Here is a 14084-nt window from a genome sequence, read left to right as displayed (position 1 = left end):
TGACTTGGGGGCTAGTCTGATACACTGTGGAGGTGTATCTTGGCAACTTGGAGCAACTATCAGTAGTAAGTGAAACTGAAACCAGATCTACTGGCTCGATTGTGGAGGAAGAGATCCAGGAGCCCACGAAAGTGGGCGTTTTAGAAAGTGGGTCTTCAGAGTAAGACCAGGGAGTGTACAAGCCGTCTGTGTTTCTCAGGAGGGTGCAGAGAACCTTCTGTTTGCCAGGGTGAGGAGTATTTTGGTCAGGAGAGCACCAGCATTGTTCGGATACCTAATAGCGGCTGTCCTCTGTAGGCTGAGCTGATGGTAGCGGTTTCCTAGCAGCAAGGGGATGGCAGAGGTCAGAGGACAGCAGTTAACTTCAGAAACCATGTAAACAGGACTACAGAAATGATCCTCATGGTTGGACTGGCAGCCAGGAAGGCCTGACATTCAAGGACATACAGAGATAGCTAACAACACAGACAGCCATTCCTAGGGACAAGATAGACAGCTAACGAGAAATTAAGCCAATTTCTTTCCTCTGAGGCTGAGCCAATCTTAAATTAGGTTCAGGTGTGTTGTGATCTAAGCCAAGTATCTCAAATATATTTCACCAGGGGATCTTTTATTTTTTTAAGAACCCGTCATGGGATTGGTGTTTTACAGAATAACAGTGGTACCTAGTTCAGTGCTCAAAATATGGAGTGAATGCATATTGAAAGTATAAATGGTTCCTTAGTACAACTCATACAGTTGTTGGACATATCTAGAGGCCCAAAACATTATCCTGATACCTACATCCTTTAAGAAAAAATGAGGAAAATATTGATCTAGTAATTAAAGAATAAATTTGCTAATGAACCAGCCAAACCACAAACTCAAGCTGGTCAGCAGCAGTCAGCATTTGATATGTCAGCAACTCATTCACCCTTGCCCACCCCAACAAAGCTTACAAAGACATTAAGAAAAAGGACTTTGGGGGAATTAATGGAAATTAATGTATAGAGAAGGGACAAAAGTCAACTATAAAACTGGTCCAGTTGAAACTGCCCAGGACAAAACCAAAAGGTAAAAAAACTTATTTACACTTATGTTCAAGGAAAATAAGTCCCTATGATTTATTTAGCATTCTGGAAGATGGAGTGATAAACAAAAGCTTCAAATGCATGACGTTATCATTAGAGTCATGTGCTTCCATGATTTGAAGCTGGGTACGACGTCATTCGACAGCGCACAGTAGGCTTTGCCCCTTCCATCTGACTGCCTACGTGATGCCACCGCTGCACCAACAGAAAGGATCCAACTGTCATAATAAGAAATTTCCCTTTAATCAGTAGGCGTATCATAGGAGGGAATAAAGCCAACATGAGCGTTAGCTCCAAAAGAAAGATGTGCATTTTTCAACAGCATGTGTTTCTTGCCTCAGGATTGTGTTGTTCAAACTCTGGGAGAAATCTCTACTCTGTTCTCTTGGAAGAGCTCTTCCCCTGTGCTCCAGACCTTGCTTGTAGGAGATCTCGCCTCACACGTGAACGTGCTAGTTGCTTCCTCTCCAGTCCACTGTTACCAGATGCGGACTTCATCTCATGCCCAGACGGCTGCAGTAGGCTACTAATTAGTCACTCCAGCTAACTCCCTCCACACTGAGTGCTCTCCTTTTTACCTCTCCTGCTATTTTCTGTTCAAAACCACCAGCAGTATAGAATGTCTAGACACAAAGCCCCAAATCCCTGGCCATCACTGAAGACCAGTGTGAGAGGGGCCAAGATATAGGGAGAATTTTATGAACTTCAGAGTCAGACAGACCTCAGTTCTAATTTCATGATGTGTTTGCTAGCTGAGTCTTCTTGGGAAAGTGATTTTACCTCCTTGGGCCTCAGATGCCTCATCTGAAAATGGGAATAAACCTTGGCGTTGTAGGACTTTGCATCAGTTGAGAATGTGTGCAGGGTGCCTGGGACCCTGTCTAGCACACAGTAGGCATTCTACAAGAGACAACTATTTAACTTATATGCCTCCCTCTTACCTTTTCCTATCTTGTCTATTACCACACCCTTAAAGGAACCGAATTTTCCAGTCGGATCAGTTCTACCCACAGAACACAGAATTTTTGGAGTGAAGAGAACTTGAAATATCATCTAGTCTAAAGATAGCGAATAAGTTTCTTTCCCCATCTCAACTACACCAGTTGGTAGTGGCTACCTGGGGTTCTGAATTCAGACTCATCCTAACATGTTTTTTTTAATGCCATAGTTGATTAGCTCATGCCTTGGGAGGAGGGAGTGGTAGTAAACAAGGCAAATACAGCTCACATCTGATCAAGACATTCACGCCTCACATCCAGACTTATCACTACCCCGTCACCTTTTTAAAATAAAATTTGGGAAACTTGCCCCGGAGTCATATTTGCATAAAAATTACCTTCATTTTACTTAGAAACAAGAATTTTTGACTTAATGTGGGGGGATGATGTTAATGGTGAAAAGGGTTTAATCCACACCACCACCATCACGAGTTAGAACATTATGCAGCAGTAAGAAGCAATGGATTCAGTGTACACACAGCAAGGGGATTTATCTTTAAAACATGGTGTTTAATTTTAAAAAAGAAACCAAGTGAGACACATAATACAATGTCTTTTACATAAATCAAAAATGTGTACACAAAAGCAACAATGAGATTTCACTACACACCCATTAAAATGGCTAAATTCCAACACACACACAAACCTACAGCATCAAGCGCCTGTGAAGATACAGAACAAGGACTCCCATGCATCACTGGTGGGGCTTCAGAATGGGGCTGCCGCACTGGAAAACAGTTTGGCAGTTTCTTGCAAAGCCAAACATAGTCTTAACGTATGATCCCACAATCATGCTCCTAGGTATTTGCCCAAGAGATTTGAACATTTATGTCTATCCAAAGACCTGTATGCAAATGTTTTAGCAGCTTTAATCATAATCACCAAAAACTGGAAGCAGCCAAGATGACCTTCAATTGGTAAATAGATAAACAAAACCGTAATACATCCATATGAAGGACTAGTACTGGACAATGAAAAGGAATGAGCTGTGAAGTCACACAAAGGCACGTATGAATCTGAAATGCATACTGCTAAGTAAGAGAAGCCAGTCTTAAGTGGCTACATACTGCATGATTCCACTAATACGACATTCTGGGAAAGGTATAACTATAGAGACAGTAAACAAGCAAGTAATAGAGTTTCGGGGTGGAGAGGGGTTAAGTAAGTGAAGAACAAGGGACTTTTTGCAGGGTGGTAAGTCTATACGAAATAAATGGTAGAAACATGGCACTTTGTATTTGTCATAACCTGTAGCACTTTATAGCATAAGAAGTAAACCTAATGTGTACAGAATTTTATTAAATCATGTAGAAGGTCAAGGGATCCAGGATGGAATGCAGAATGTAACTAAAGATTTTAAATGTATTACAGAGGTATGAAATAACCACATTGAAGGCGGTTGAGATCTAACCAAAGTAATTTTGGAAATGCGTGGAGTCTGAAAGACTAAAGGCAAAAGGAACTGTACAAGAGCACTGTATAAGGTCGTTTCCCATGATGGGAGCAGGTTGACAATTCTGAAACCACTGCATATTATACTGGAATTGAACAGTTAAGCAAATGGATGGCAGGTGATAGGAGCCATATTTCTCAGTATTGGAGTGGGATGTTACAGATGAGTAAGGGGAGTAGGCTAGAATGATCTATGTAGTGAAGGATTAGGATTGGAGACCATCAGTAAGAACTCATGATTAGCTTAATACATAGATTGTTGCATATAGAAATATATGTGTGTGTGTTTGTGTGTATATATATATATATATATGCGAGTTTTTTCTTTTTCTCCTTGCTCTGTCAGCCTAGGGGGTACAGAAACAGTGACACCCATGTAACAATGATCACATCTCATGCCTCGGTCTTGATTTCGAATACTGCTCCCCAAGAAGAGAATCCTTAGAGAAATGGCCAATTCTAGGACTGGATAGGACTGGAGCAAGAAATATATAAGATGACCTGGAGCATCTCATAGTGCTGGAAAGTAAGAAAGTGCTCAAAACAAAACACCCACAATGATGAGGGTTTGTCAAAGGGACACATGAGCCAACTGAAAAGTTCTAAAATAAATATCTATGACCCTATAAACTATCGAATAAATAAATGGGAGAGAATAGACAAATCTCTCATGCAGAAGAATTACGAATGATTTATAGAGATACTTTGCCCTCAAGGAGTTCGACTCCCTGCTCCGTAAGTGGAGACCAGGCATAGTGACTTCCTTCCCAAGAGTACAGTATAGAAAGTGGGGAGAAGGCAGGTGGAGAAAGTCGGCAAACACTCAGCAAGGCGATCAAGACTAACATCCGCAGTGAGAAGGCCTGGCTTGATAGTAGCCACCCTTAATATGATGTGATGAGAATGGCATTTTACCTCCCCCCATACATCTTAGTCTAATCATGAGCAAAACATCAGACAAATCACAATTGTAGGCGCAGTTCACAAAATACCTGACCAGCACTCCTCAAAAGTGTCAAGGTCATCAAAACAAAGTCTAAGAAACTTGTCACAGGCAAGGAGACCTAACAACTACATTTAACGTGGCATCCTGGAAGGGATAAGGATGGAAAAGGGATATTCGGTAAAAACGGAAGAAATCCGAATAAAGTATGGGCTTCAGTTAATAGTAATGAGTCAATATTGGCTCAAACTTACGACAGCTGTGCCATGACAATGTGAAGTGTTTATAGTCGTAAAGCAGGGATTGGAATGGGATGCATGGGACCTCTCTGTACTATCTTTGTCAATTTTTTTGTGTGTGTGAATCTAAACCTATTCTAAAATTCTGTAAATCTAGAATTATTCTGAAATCTTAAAATTTTAAAGTAAAATAAAAAATGCATTCAGATAAACAAATATAACACATTATGTAATAACACATACAAGCAAAAGATACATAATAAACCCAATGGTTGTTTATAGGGAAAGAGAATGAGAGTGTAAAATGTTAGATGGAAGGAAGGGAGTGAGGGAAAGACTTGCATGAACCAAATAAGATAACTTTCTATGAACCAATAGTTGAGATAAATCCAAGCTTCTGACCAGAGATCTATAAAGGGAAAAAAAAAATAATAATGCACCTCGTCGCAGTCCCAGGCTATCAATGCTTCTGCTGTGGCATGGGACCAGCATTTGTACTGTGTCTACCTGTGCTTCCTTCTTTTGAAAGAATCGACTTTGGAGGCATGGATTCTTCTGCTCACATTCTACCTTGAAACACAAGGGCGTTGCTCATGTCAAGTAGGAAACTGGGTACATTCTCTGTACCCGTGCATATCAAGAACACCGTTAAACCAAGTGCTTTTGAGACAGGAGGGGAGGGGGCAGGGCACAACCATTAAAAGAATGACACAACAGTTGGCACCAAGATGGTGAAAGATTTGACTCCAAGTAGACCTTGAGCTTCATTATATGCTCACTGTAATACATTAGCATGCTAAATGGCACTCCCACAGGTGCCATGACAGTTCCCAGGCTGGCCATAAAAGGCCAGAAATGGGCGGTGGACCAATTCCTGGGAATCCCCGCCCCTTCCTCAAAGTAGTTGGAATAATCTTCCCACTTGTCAGCATATGAAGTTACCCCCATAAAAACTAACAGCCCCAGACCAGGTGGCCTTTCTCTTGCCTTCCGAGACAGCCGGCACTCTGTGGAGCGCTCGTCTCTCCAAATAAATCTACCTCCACTCTACTGTGGCTCACTCTTGAATTCTTTCCTGTGTGCAGCCAAGGGCCCTGACTTGATGGGGCACGTCCCAGGGACATGGCCATCCTCCCGTGCCTCATTTTCCTTCCTTTCTCTGGACTCAGTTTCCTCATTTCTTAAATGTCCACTTGTTGATTATTCCTTATGAGGAAGCTATCTCAATAAATTAAAATCAGAATTGTTCTTTGTGTTTTTATGAATGTTGTCCTCATTCTTGGGTAGGAAACTATGTCCTTTGTTGAGATTTGATCCCCATATTGGAAGAAGCTGATGTAGCTGTTTGAGACTTTTAAACTGCCCATTAGTCAAATTTTCAGGGACTCAAATATGTTATAGAACCTGTTGAACTAAAAGCATGGTGTTGAAGGTCCCTACCAGTTCTAACATTCCGTTTCTTATTGGGGTATGAGATGATTCTTTTCCGTTAAGTCTCCCAAAATCACTGAGCACAAAATCATGGGGGAAAATGTCATCTAAAATTAAATGACTTCAGGTGGGTACAAAGGTGAGAACTAGAAAAAGAAAAACGTTCCCAAGACAAGGCTAATTTTTTTTGTCTTCTGAATGGCTATTTCATTTGTTTCAAAATGAAGATTCAACTTGATTTTATTCCAGAAATTTCTACTGAGCATCCGCCGTGAGCCAGACCCTATCTCCAGTCTTGGATATACTGGGAGAATGTTTAAAGGCTTACACTTGTAACATGAGATTTACAAAATCAGATCTGCATTTTAGAAAGCTCACTGTGGGGAGTGGATTTGAGTGGGGGCAGGGATACCAAGAAGTTTTCACAGGTTATTGAAAAAGCTCAGGCAAAATACTATAGTGGTCTGACTCAGGGTGTGCTGATGGAGGCGAAAGAAAATGGATAGTTCGGAGAGATGTGCAGGAGGAAGAAAAAACCAAACTTGGTGACTGGATAAAAGACATGTACGATGGCCTTACACTTGTAATCCGTGATGTGCAGGGTTGGAAAGGGGTGGACCAGAATACAAACCATGAGATGCCTCTTAGAAGCAATTTCTCTTCCTAGGACTGGCTGAGGATGGGGGGTTCTCCTTGAACCCTGGTCATAAATCTGCACAAGAGAAAAACAAGAGGCCAGGCAAGAAGACGCATGTCTGAGGTGAAAGGAAAAACATGTTTGGTCCTAATAGGGCTGTGATAGAGGGGAGGGAGGAGGGAGGAATGTTCTGGACCAGTCTGCCCCGAGGTGAGGACTGGTTTGTGAGGCTGCCAGTATCTGCAGCAAGATGTTAATGGGGGTTATCAGCTGTCACTGAAACAAAGGCAGGGAGTGTGCTGGAAGCCCAGGAGCCCCGTCAGCCAAGACACGTGTGCACGCAGACATGTGCATGTCCCAGAATAAACGCCAGGCTTACTGTATACAGATGTCCTCAGAGGACAAATACTCTTGGCAAGGCCACCTCTGAACACCAGCCACATAAGACAGACACCTTTAATGTATGTTTGGCACTTCTCAGTGGAGGGCCATTTACAGAGAGCTGCTCATTCTTCTTTTATGTCTGGTAGAAAGAGAGTCCCTTTTATCCCAAAGAGAAGCTCCTTCCACAAGGGAAATCACCCCACCCCAACCAAACACACATGCATGCAGTCCCAGAAGTCTTCTCGCATTGGAGGCCTGTCTATTTTTCTTTTTCCTTGCCAATTCCTGGTTATACACCAGGGCTTATATCTAAGCACATCCCTCTTAAATTAATTATTCTAATTGGGCACTCCTCAAATATGCTCTGTAAATGTGTCCAGAGTCAGATCTCCCATGCTGGAGGCCCAATGATATCTCTCAAGAAGTACTTTGGCATTTTACCCTGTTTGACACCATTAGAAGGGGCTCCAGGGATCAACTTGATGTTCTAGGTCATCTGGAAAAGATCTGAGTTCTCCTCGAGATCTTGGTAGCAAAGACTTTAAAAGCATTAATTTGCAATTAGATTGACGGGCTGAGTTGTGGCTTTTCCACTGACTTTGGGCCTCTGACTTAATCTCTCTGCTTCAGTTATCTCATCTGTAACATAGGAATGAGAGCCATGAGTAGGGACTGCTACTATCCCACTTTACAGATGGGGAAAACTGAGACACAGAGATGAAGTGATTATTCCCAGATGAAGCAACTAATAAAAAGTATGGTTTGAATGTGAACCCAGGCAGTCTGGCCCCATCTTGCATTACCTGCCATAACTTACTCCAAATCTCTTCTTTAGCCCTCAAAACAACTCTTGTTAATGGGAACTTGGACAAGAACTTAACTCCCTTGGTCTCTTCGCCTCAGGAGAAAATAGGGTTTTGTTATTGCAGACCTCATAGGATGTTAAGGAAATAACTGAGAAATGCAGGTAATAGGATGGGCAGAGTACCCGAGTGGTTGTGAGCATCGTAAGAGAGCCTGTAGTCACTGCAGTGGTGACACTGATCGTGTCGTTAGCATCACAACACCTACTATCCTTGCAGTTATTTGTTTCAATGTTTGTGATTTCCTTGAACTACAAGTTCAAGGACAGAATCTGTTTTGGTTTTTTTTTTTTTTTTGCCCCTGTACCCACAGCATCTGGCAACCTCACGCAGACACACGCTGTGCTTTCCGTGTTATCCATCAGTGAATGAATAAATGACTTTGTGACGCCTCTCTCTTGGATTGCTGTAAGAATTAAATGAGATAACGTATGTCAAAACACCTAGGACAATGTTTGGCTTGAGAATTCCACCAAATTAGCGTTAGACCTTTCCCCTTTGCAACCAGAACACATTATCTGACACAAACTCCGGAATCACACGATCCAGAGAATAACAATGCCTGGGCTCCTCCGATCAACATAAACATCCCATCAGAATCCATGCACCATGTGACCTGGGCAGGTGTGCTGAAGAGGAGCACCAGCTGGGCTCCATCTTGATAGGCAGCACTAGCACGCATCACAGACAGTCATGCTGTGAGCATGTTTGGAAGTCTCGAGAGCTGAAAAGGGAAGGCACTTGATGTTCCGATTGATTAAAGCTACTAATTAGGTCTATGCACGGTACAAACACCAGCAGCTCTTGCTTCCTGGGTACCAGGGAAGGGTTTGGCTGAGATGAGTGAAATGGCAGCCAATCCATCCATGAGCCAAAGTGCTGCATCTATAAAGGGATGATTCAACTGATTACATTTGCTGACAATGTGCAGAAACTCTGAGTAGAAATAATTGTTCAGAAACTAAATAAAAACATAATAGACAGGTGGGGGGAAAAGTCTTCTCACTTGGAACAGCTCAGAAAATAACTAAAATCAAAAAGCAACCAGCAGTGTGAAAACATGGACTCAGGCATCAGATTTCTCTCCCAGTCTTGGCTCTACCAACTGAGACCTGAGGCCAGTCAACCAGCACCTCTGAGCTCCCATTTCCTCATTCACAAAGTGGAGAATATCCACTTGATAAAGGTATGGGAAGCTTACACAAACAATCTGTACAAGGGACTGGCAAATGTAGATTTGCCATCATCACCACCACCACCTCAAGGTAGCCAGCCTGATTAGATGATCCACAGGAGTCCATGAATTCCTGTCTTCCTTCTTAAGTGGCTCTAATGGTTATGTTATTGTGTTGTGTTCTGCATCACTGACTATTAATATAACTAATCCAGGGCTTGTAACAGGACAAGTGGCAAATACTCAGATGGAAGGGACCTGGATCATCCTCAAATAAGATAAGCCACTCCAGAAATAAATGACAGGGCACTGGCTGGGATGGGAGAGACGAGAGGGGCTGGCACAAAGCTAGGAAGCTAGAGAGGGCAGTCTGAGCAAAGAGGCAACAGAAGGAGCTCTAGAAGAGAGCTGAAGGCCAGCAGTGGCCCAGATAAGAGAGAAGCAGCTGAGTGATGGTGAGTCACCCACTTTACTGATTCTTTGCCCACCCAGACTGAATGATGAAGGCCAAGTATGGCACAGGCAGCAGCCAATGAGAGGCAAGCCTATCCGTGACTGACAGCCCTGGAATGTTTCAGGAAGTGGAGGCGCAGATATGGTAGGAGATGGGAGGTGAACCTCAGCTGGAAAGGTAATAGGAGCCTTAAGACACCAGGGTCCTCTACCTCACTCAGATATTCAAGTACAAAGAGTGGATCACTGGTGAAACAGCCAGTAAGTCTCAAGTCACCTTTCTTTACCTTTCTATTTAATTCTTTTTAATTTATGCAAGTAGAACTAAAAATCTTACAGTAAATTTCTCAAGAAGATGCTAATGAGATGCTATGTGGTTTATGACATGTGCAAATATAGGGTTTTTTTCCCTTATTTAAAACCAAAAATTACTTTTCAATTCAAACTTTATTGAAAACATAGTCAATTATTTCTTATTTCTTGAAAGAGAGCTTTCTTTTCTTTTTATACATTTAAAAAACTTATAAGAACACAGTACATTTCTGTTAAATAACTGGCTTAAGACAAAATAGAATTTCATTTTTCTAAAGATAAGCTTGCTATATTTAAATAAATTTTGTAAATTATTTTAATGGATGCTATTTGAAATATGAAAATGTATTGACACTGTTGAATAGTAAAACTGCTGAAATCATAAACCAAAGCAATTTAAATAAAAATATAGCCTAAGACAATTTTTACCAGACTTTGAAAAAGTGTTTTCTTATTAACATAATCAGACTTACCTATAGGCCTGGATGTTTCAGAATAATTATAGACATCTGTTGGTTTCTTGATTTCTTACCTATGTGTGCATACGAAATGTTATATTGAAAATAAAAAATCAAATTTACCTTGTCATATGAGATCTGTGCTTTTTTTTTAACTGGACAAATACTAAATTCTGAGTCAAATTTGAGGTCAGAACATACAGATTTTATTTCCAACTGAAGTGAAACCATTTCTGTCTGTGCTCTTAATGCATGTTAAGGAAAAATTTGCTCACACATGTAGGAAGCTGAAAACTGCAGCAAAATGGCCCTTGTTTTCTTATGGAAGGTTGGATACGCCTCTTCATTAACCAGAACTTGTGAGGGGCAGGTCAGTAGACCCCATCTTGAATGTACTATGTGACAGCCCCCACCAAGTTCTTCCTCTTCTCTCAAAGTCAAGTTCTCTGGCTGAGCAGAAGATTCAGAAAAAGTGTCCATCATCTCCTCAGACACATGTGTCAAAAGGGAGGGAAAAAACTTCTCAATTTGGTCCTGCAGATCTTCTAGGTGGTTGGTGATACTCCATATGTGCCAATATCCTTCATCTCTCACAAGTCTAAGCACCAGTGGAAACATATCAGGAGTTCCTTTTGCAACATGATTTTTCTGAAGAACTTCACGCTTGAAGACAAAGCATACTTTCTAAGTCCTTGCAGGGACTTCTTCCCTTAACCCATCTGATGAAAACTGTCCGTGAAGTAGGCTAGTTTCTCAACCATTCTTCACCTTCAGAGATCTCAGCAAATCTGGTCAATGCTTTCCCTGAATGTACCCCTGCCACTCACTTTTCAGCTCAAACTCCTGTTGAGAACTCTCCCTCTGTGAAGCCATCAAATTTCTGTATGTAGAAACCTCTCCTGGAGCCAGCCACAGATGGGCCACCAGCAATACAACCACCAATGCAGTTTCTCCAAGACAGACTTTGCGTTTCTAGATATAAAAGCAAAACATTAAATATAGGTGGTTTTTCATCTATATATTGTTTTGGATGATCATCTTTGGTAGCTGTAAAAGTTTTCTTGAATTCCACCATCACTTACAAATCTTGAAAATACCACATCATGACATTTATTGGTGAAATCTGTTGACTCATCAACTTGGATAGAAAAGCTTTTTTTTTTTCAGTATATTACACCAACCTCTTCATCTTCGTGTGAGATATCAACGCATTGACTAATCAGATGGCTTAAAAGTGGAACCTTTCCATTTCTCCTCCTCTATCTTGTCCTACCATTTTACTTTTTCTAGCATTATTAGATTTTTCACCAACTGTGTGACTTTTCCTTTTGGGGGCAGTAAGTTCTGCTACAAACTAACTTGCTCCTTGGATCCGAATGGGACTTTTTAGCTACAGGTTCAACCCTGTTCGTTTTGAGATTCCAAAAGCATTAAAAAATCATCAGCATCTTTCCTTGTCAATGGTCTGTGATTTGTAGTTAAAAGTCATACTTTGCTGAAGCTATCGCTGCATGTGAGCTGTTTGCCACAGACCTGCCCAGTGGAATCAGGACAGGACAGATTAGCAGCAGTGTAAATCCACAGTGAGTAGCTTTCATCACACAAAGGGACTATTGTGTCCCACTTGTTGCAGAAGTGCAGCTAAATGACTCAGAAGACTGTAATTCTTCATTACTAATCTTATCAGAATTATCCATACCTGTAGGACTAGAAAAGTTCACATGGAAAACAAACATGGAAGAGAGCTAAGTTATACTAAAAAAGGAAAACATCAAGGGAAACTAACCCTTCCAGATGTTGAAATATGCTAATAGAGTCAGTATAATTAAAAAAAAAAAATCCAACCCACAGGACTGACACATGAACTGACAAGTAGACTGATGGAATAGAAATGGAAACCGAGAAATAGACCAAAGTACATTTGGAAATTTAGTATATGATAAAGGTGGCCTCTTAAGTCACTGGTGCAAAAAAAAAATGTACACTTTAGGAAATAGTGCTAGACAACTAAGTAGTCAAAAGGTTGGGCTTGCAGAAGCAAGATCAGAAGAAACCCTCCACAGAGTTGGGAAAAGAGGTTTGCTGACTCTGGCTCGTGCTGTAGTTCTGAGAGGGTTCATGGGCCTGATGCTAAAAGGAGCTGGAGGCTAAAACCAACTGCCAGGGTGACTTGGACAGGAACAGGAAGAAATAAGAAGTTCTTTTTCCTTCCTTTTATATTCCAGTCTTCTCTGCAAAGCTGCTGGTAAAGGAGAAAATGTAGTGTGCAAAGCCCAGCACCAGCATCACAGAGAAGATTAGCAGAAGGTGGGTTTGGAGGTGAACTTAATGGCTGGCAAACTTGTAAATACTGAGTACTTATTTAGTTAGCATGCACTATCCTTAAAGTCTATCAAAAGGAAGGAGCAAGGGCAAATGGAGCCACTGGGTGGATAAGAATGTTCAATCTTCATCTTCCTTCATAGAAAGTTAAGGCAATGTCCAAAGTGAAAAGTCAAGAATAGCAATATAAACGTAACACTTAGGAATTCCTAACAATTTTATGGAACAGCTTAAAAAAGTTTTAAGGAATGATACTCAGATGGGGAAGAGTGGGACAGAGGTTTAACTTTTTAAATTATAGACACATATTTGACTTTGATTTTTAAAAAAATTAAAACTTAAAAGCATATGAAAAAAGGGAAAAATAAATTCAATATTATAAGATAGCTTCACACTTGGAAAATAAATGGGAAAACTATCATTTTGATAATACAAATTCCCAAAAGCAACAATGGGAAATTCTTTTTGCTGTTGAATCATGTGAGAGGTGGGTAAGAAATTAGATTATTATACCCATATTTTATGAACAAATATGTGAAAGAAAGATTGGACAGAAGAACTCACAACACAAAGAGCAGCCACATAGACCTGCTTTGATCACAAAGAATCTCAAAGGCTTACCAAGAGAAAAAAAAATCCATCCTGCATCCAAGTTCCTGGTTTCAGATGAGTAACCAGAATATTATAATGGCATGTGGTTAGGGCTGTTTCAATGATGGGGACAAAGAATTGTGAACCATAGAAGGTGGAGAATATCACTCTGTCTGGGAGTAGCTGAAGGTGACCTTGAGGGTTGATGGGCCACAGTTGGTCTGAGTCTTACAGAAAGTCTAAGAGTTTACCAGGTATAGGAACAGGGGGACGAGAATAAGAGAAAACGCAGGTGACAAGCCTTGATCTATCCAAGGAGAGTCAAATGTCTTGTGGGATGTAGCAGAGCGCCTGAGGTGATGCATGGTGGGTAATAAGATTAGAGAGGGAGATGGATTACCAGCCTGAGTTCATTGACTCTGATTCCTTGGGCATTGGGGAGCAAATAGAAGCAGAAAAGTCCTTTAGTCACATTTGAATTTTAGGGAAGATCATTCCAGTAGTTGTGTGAAAGAAGTACCCAGAACAGAAGAGAGCAGACACCAACACCAGAAATAATAACAAAAGCTAATGTCAGTACTTACAACACGCCCAGCTCGGTGCCCAGGCTTGGCGGGCACTGTCTCGTTTAATCTTGAACATTACTATGCGAGGTAGGAATTTCTATCCCAATTGTACAGATAGGCATGCTGAGATAAAGAGATTGGACTTTTATTTAAGGAAAAAAAAGTGTTCCCTAACCAAGAAGCCTCTAATC

Source organism: Vicugna pacos, chromosome 12, assembly GCF_048564905.1.
Source record: "Vicugna pacos chromosome 12, VicPac4, whole genome shotgun sequence".
Lineage (NCBI taxonomy): Eukaryota > Metazoa > Chordata > Mammalia > Artiodactyla > Camelidae > Vicugna > Vicugna pacos.
This window is presented reverse-complemented; position numbering follows the sequence as displayed.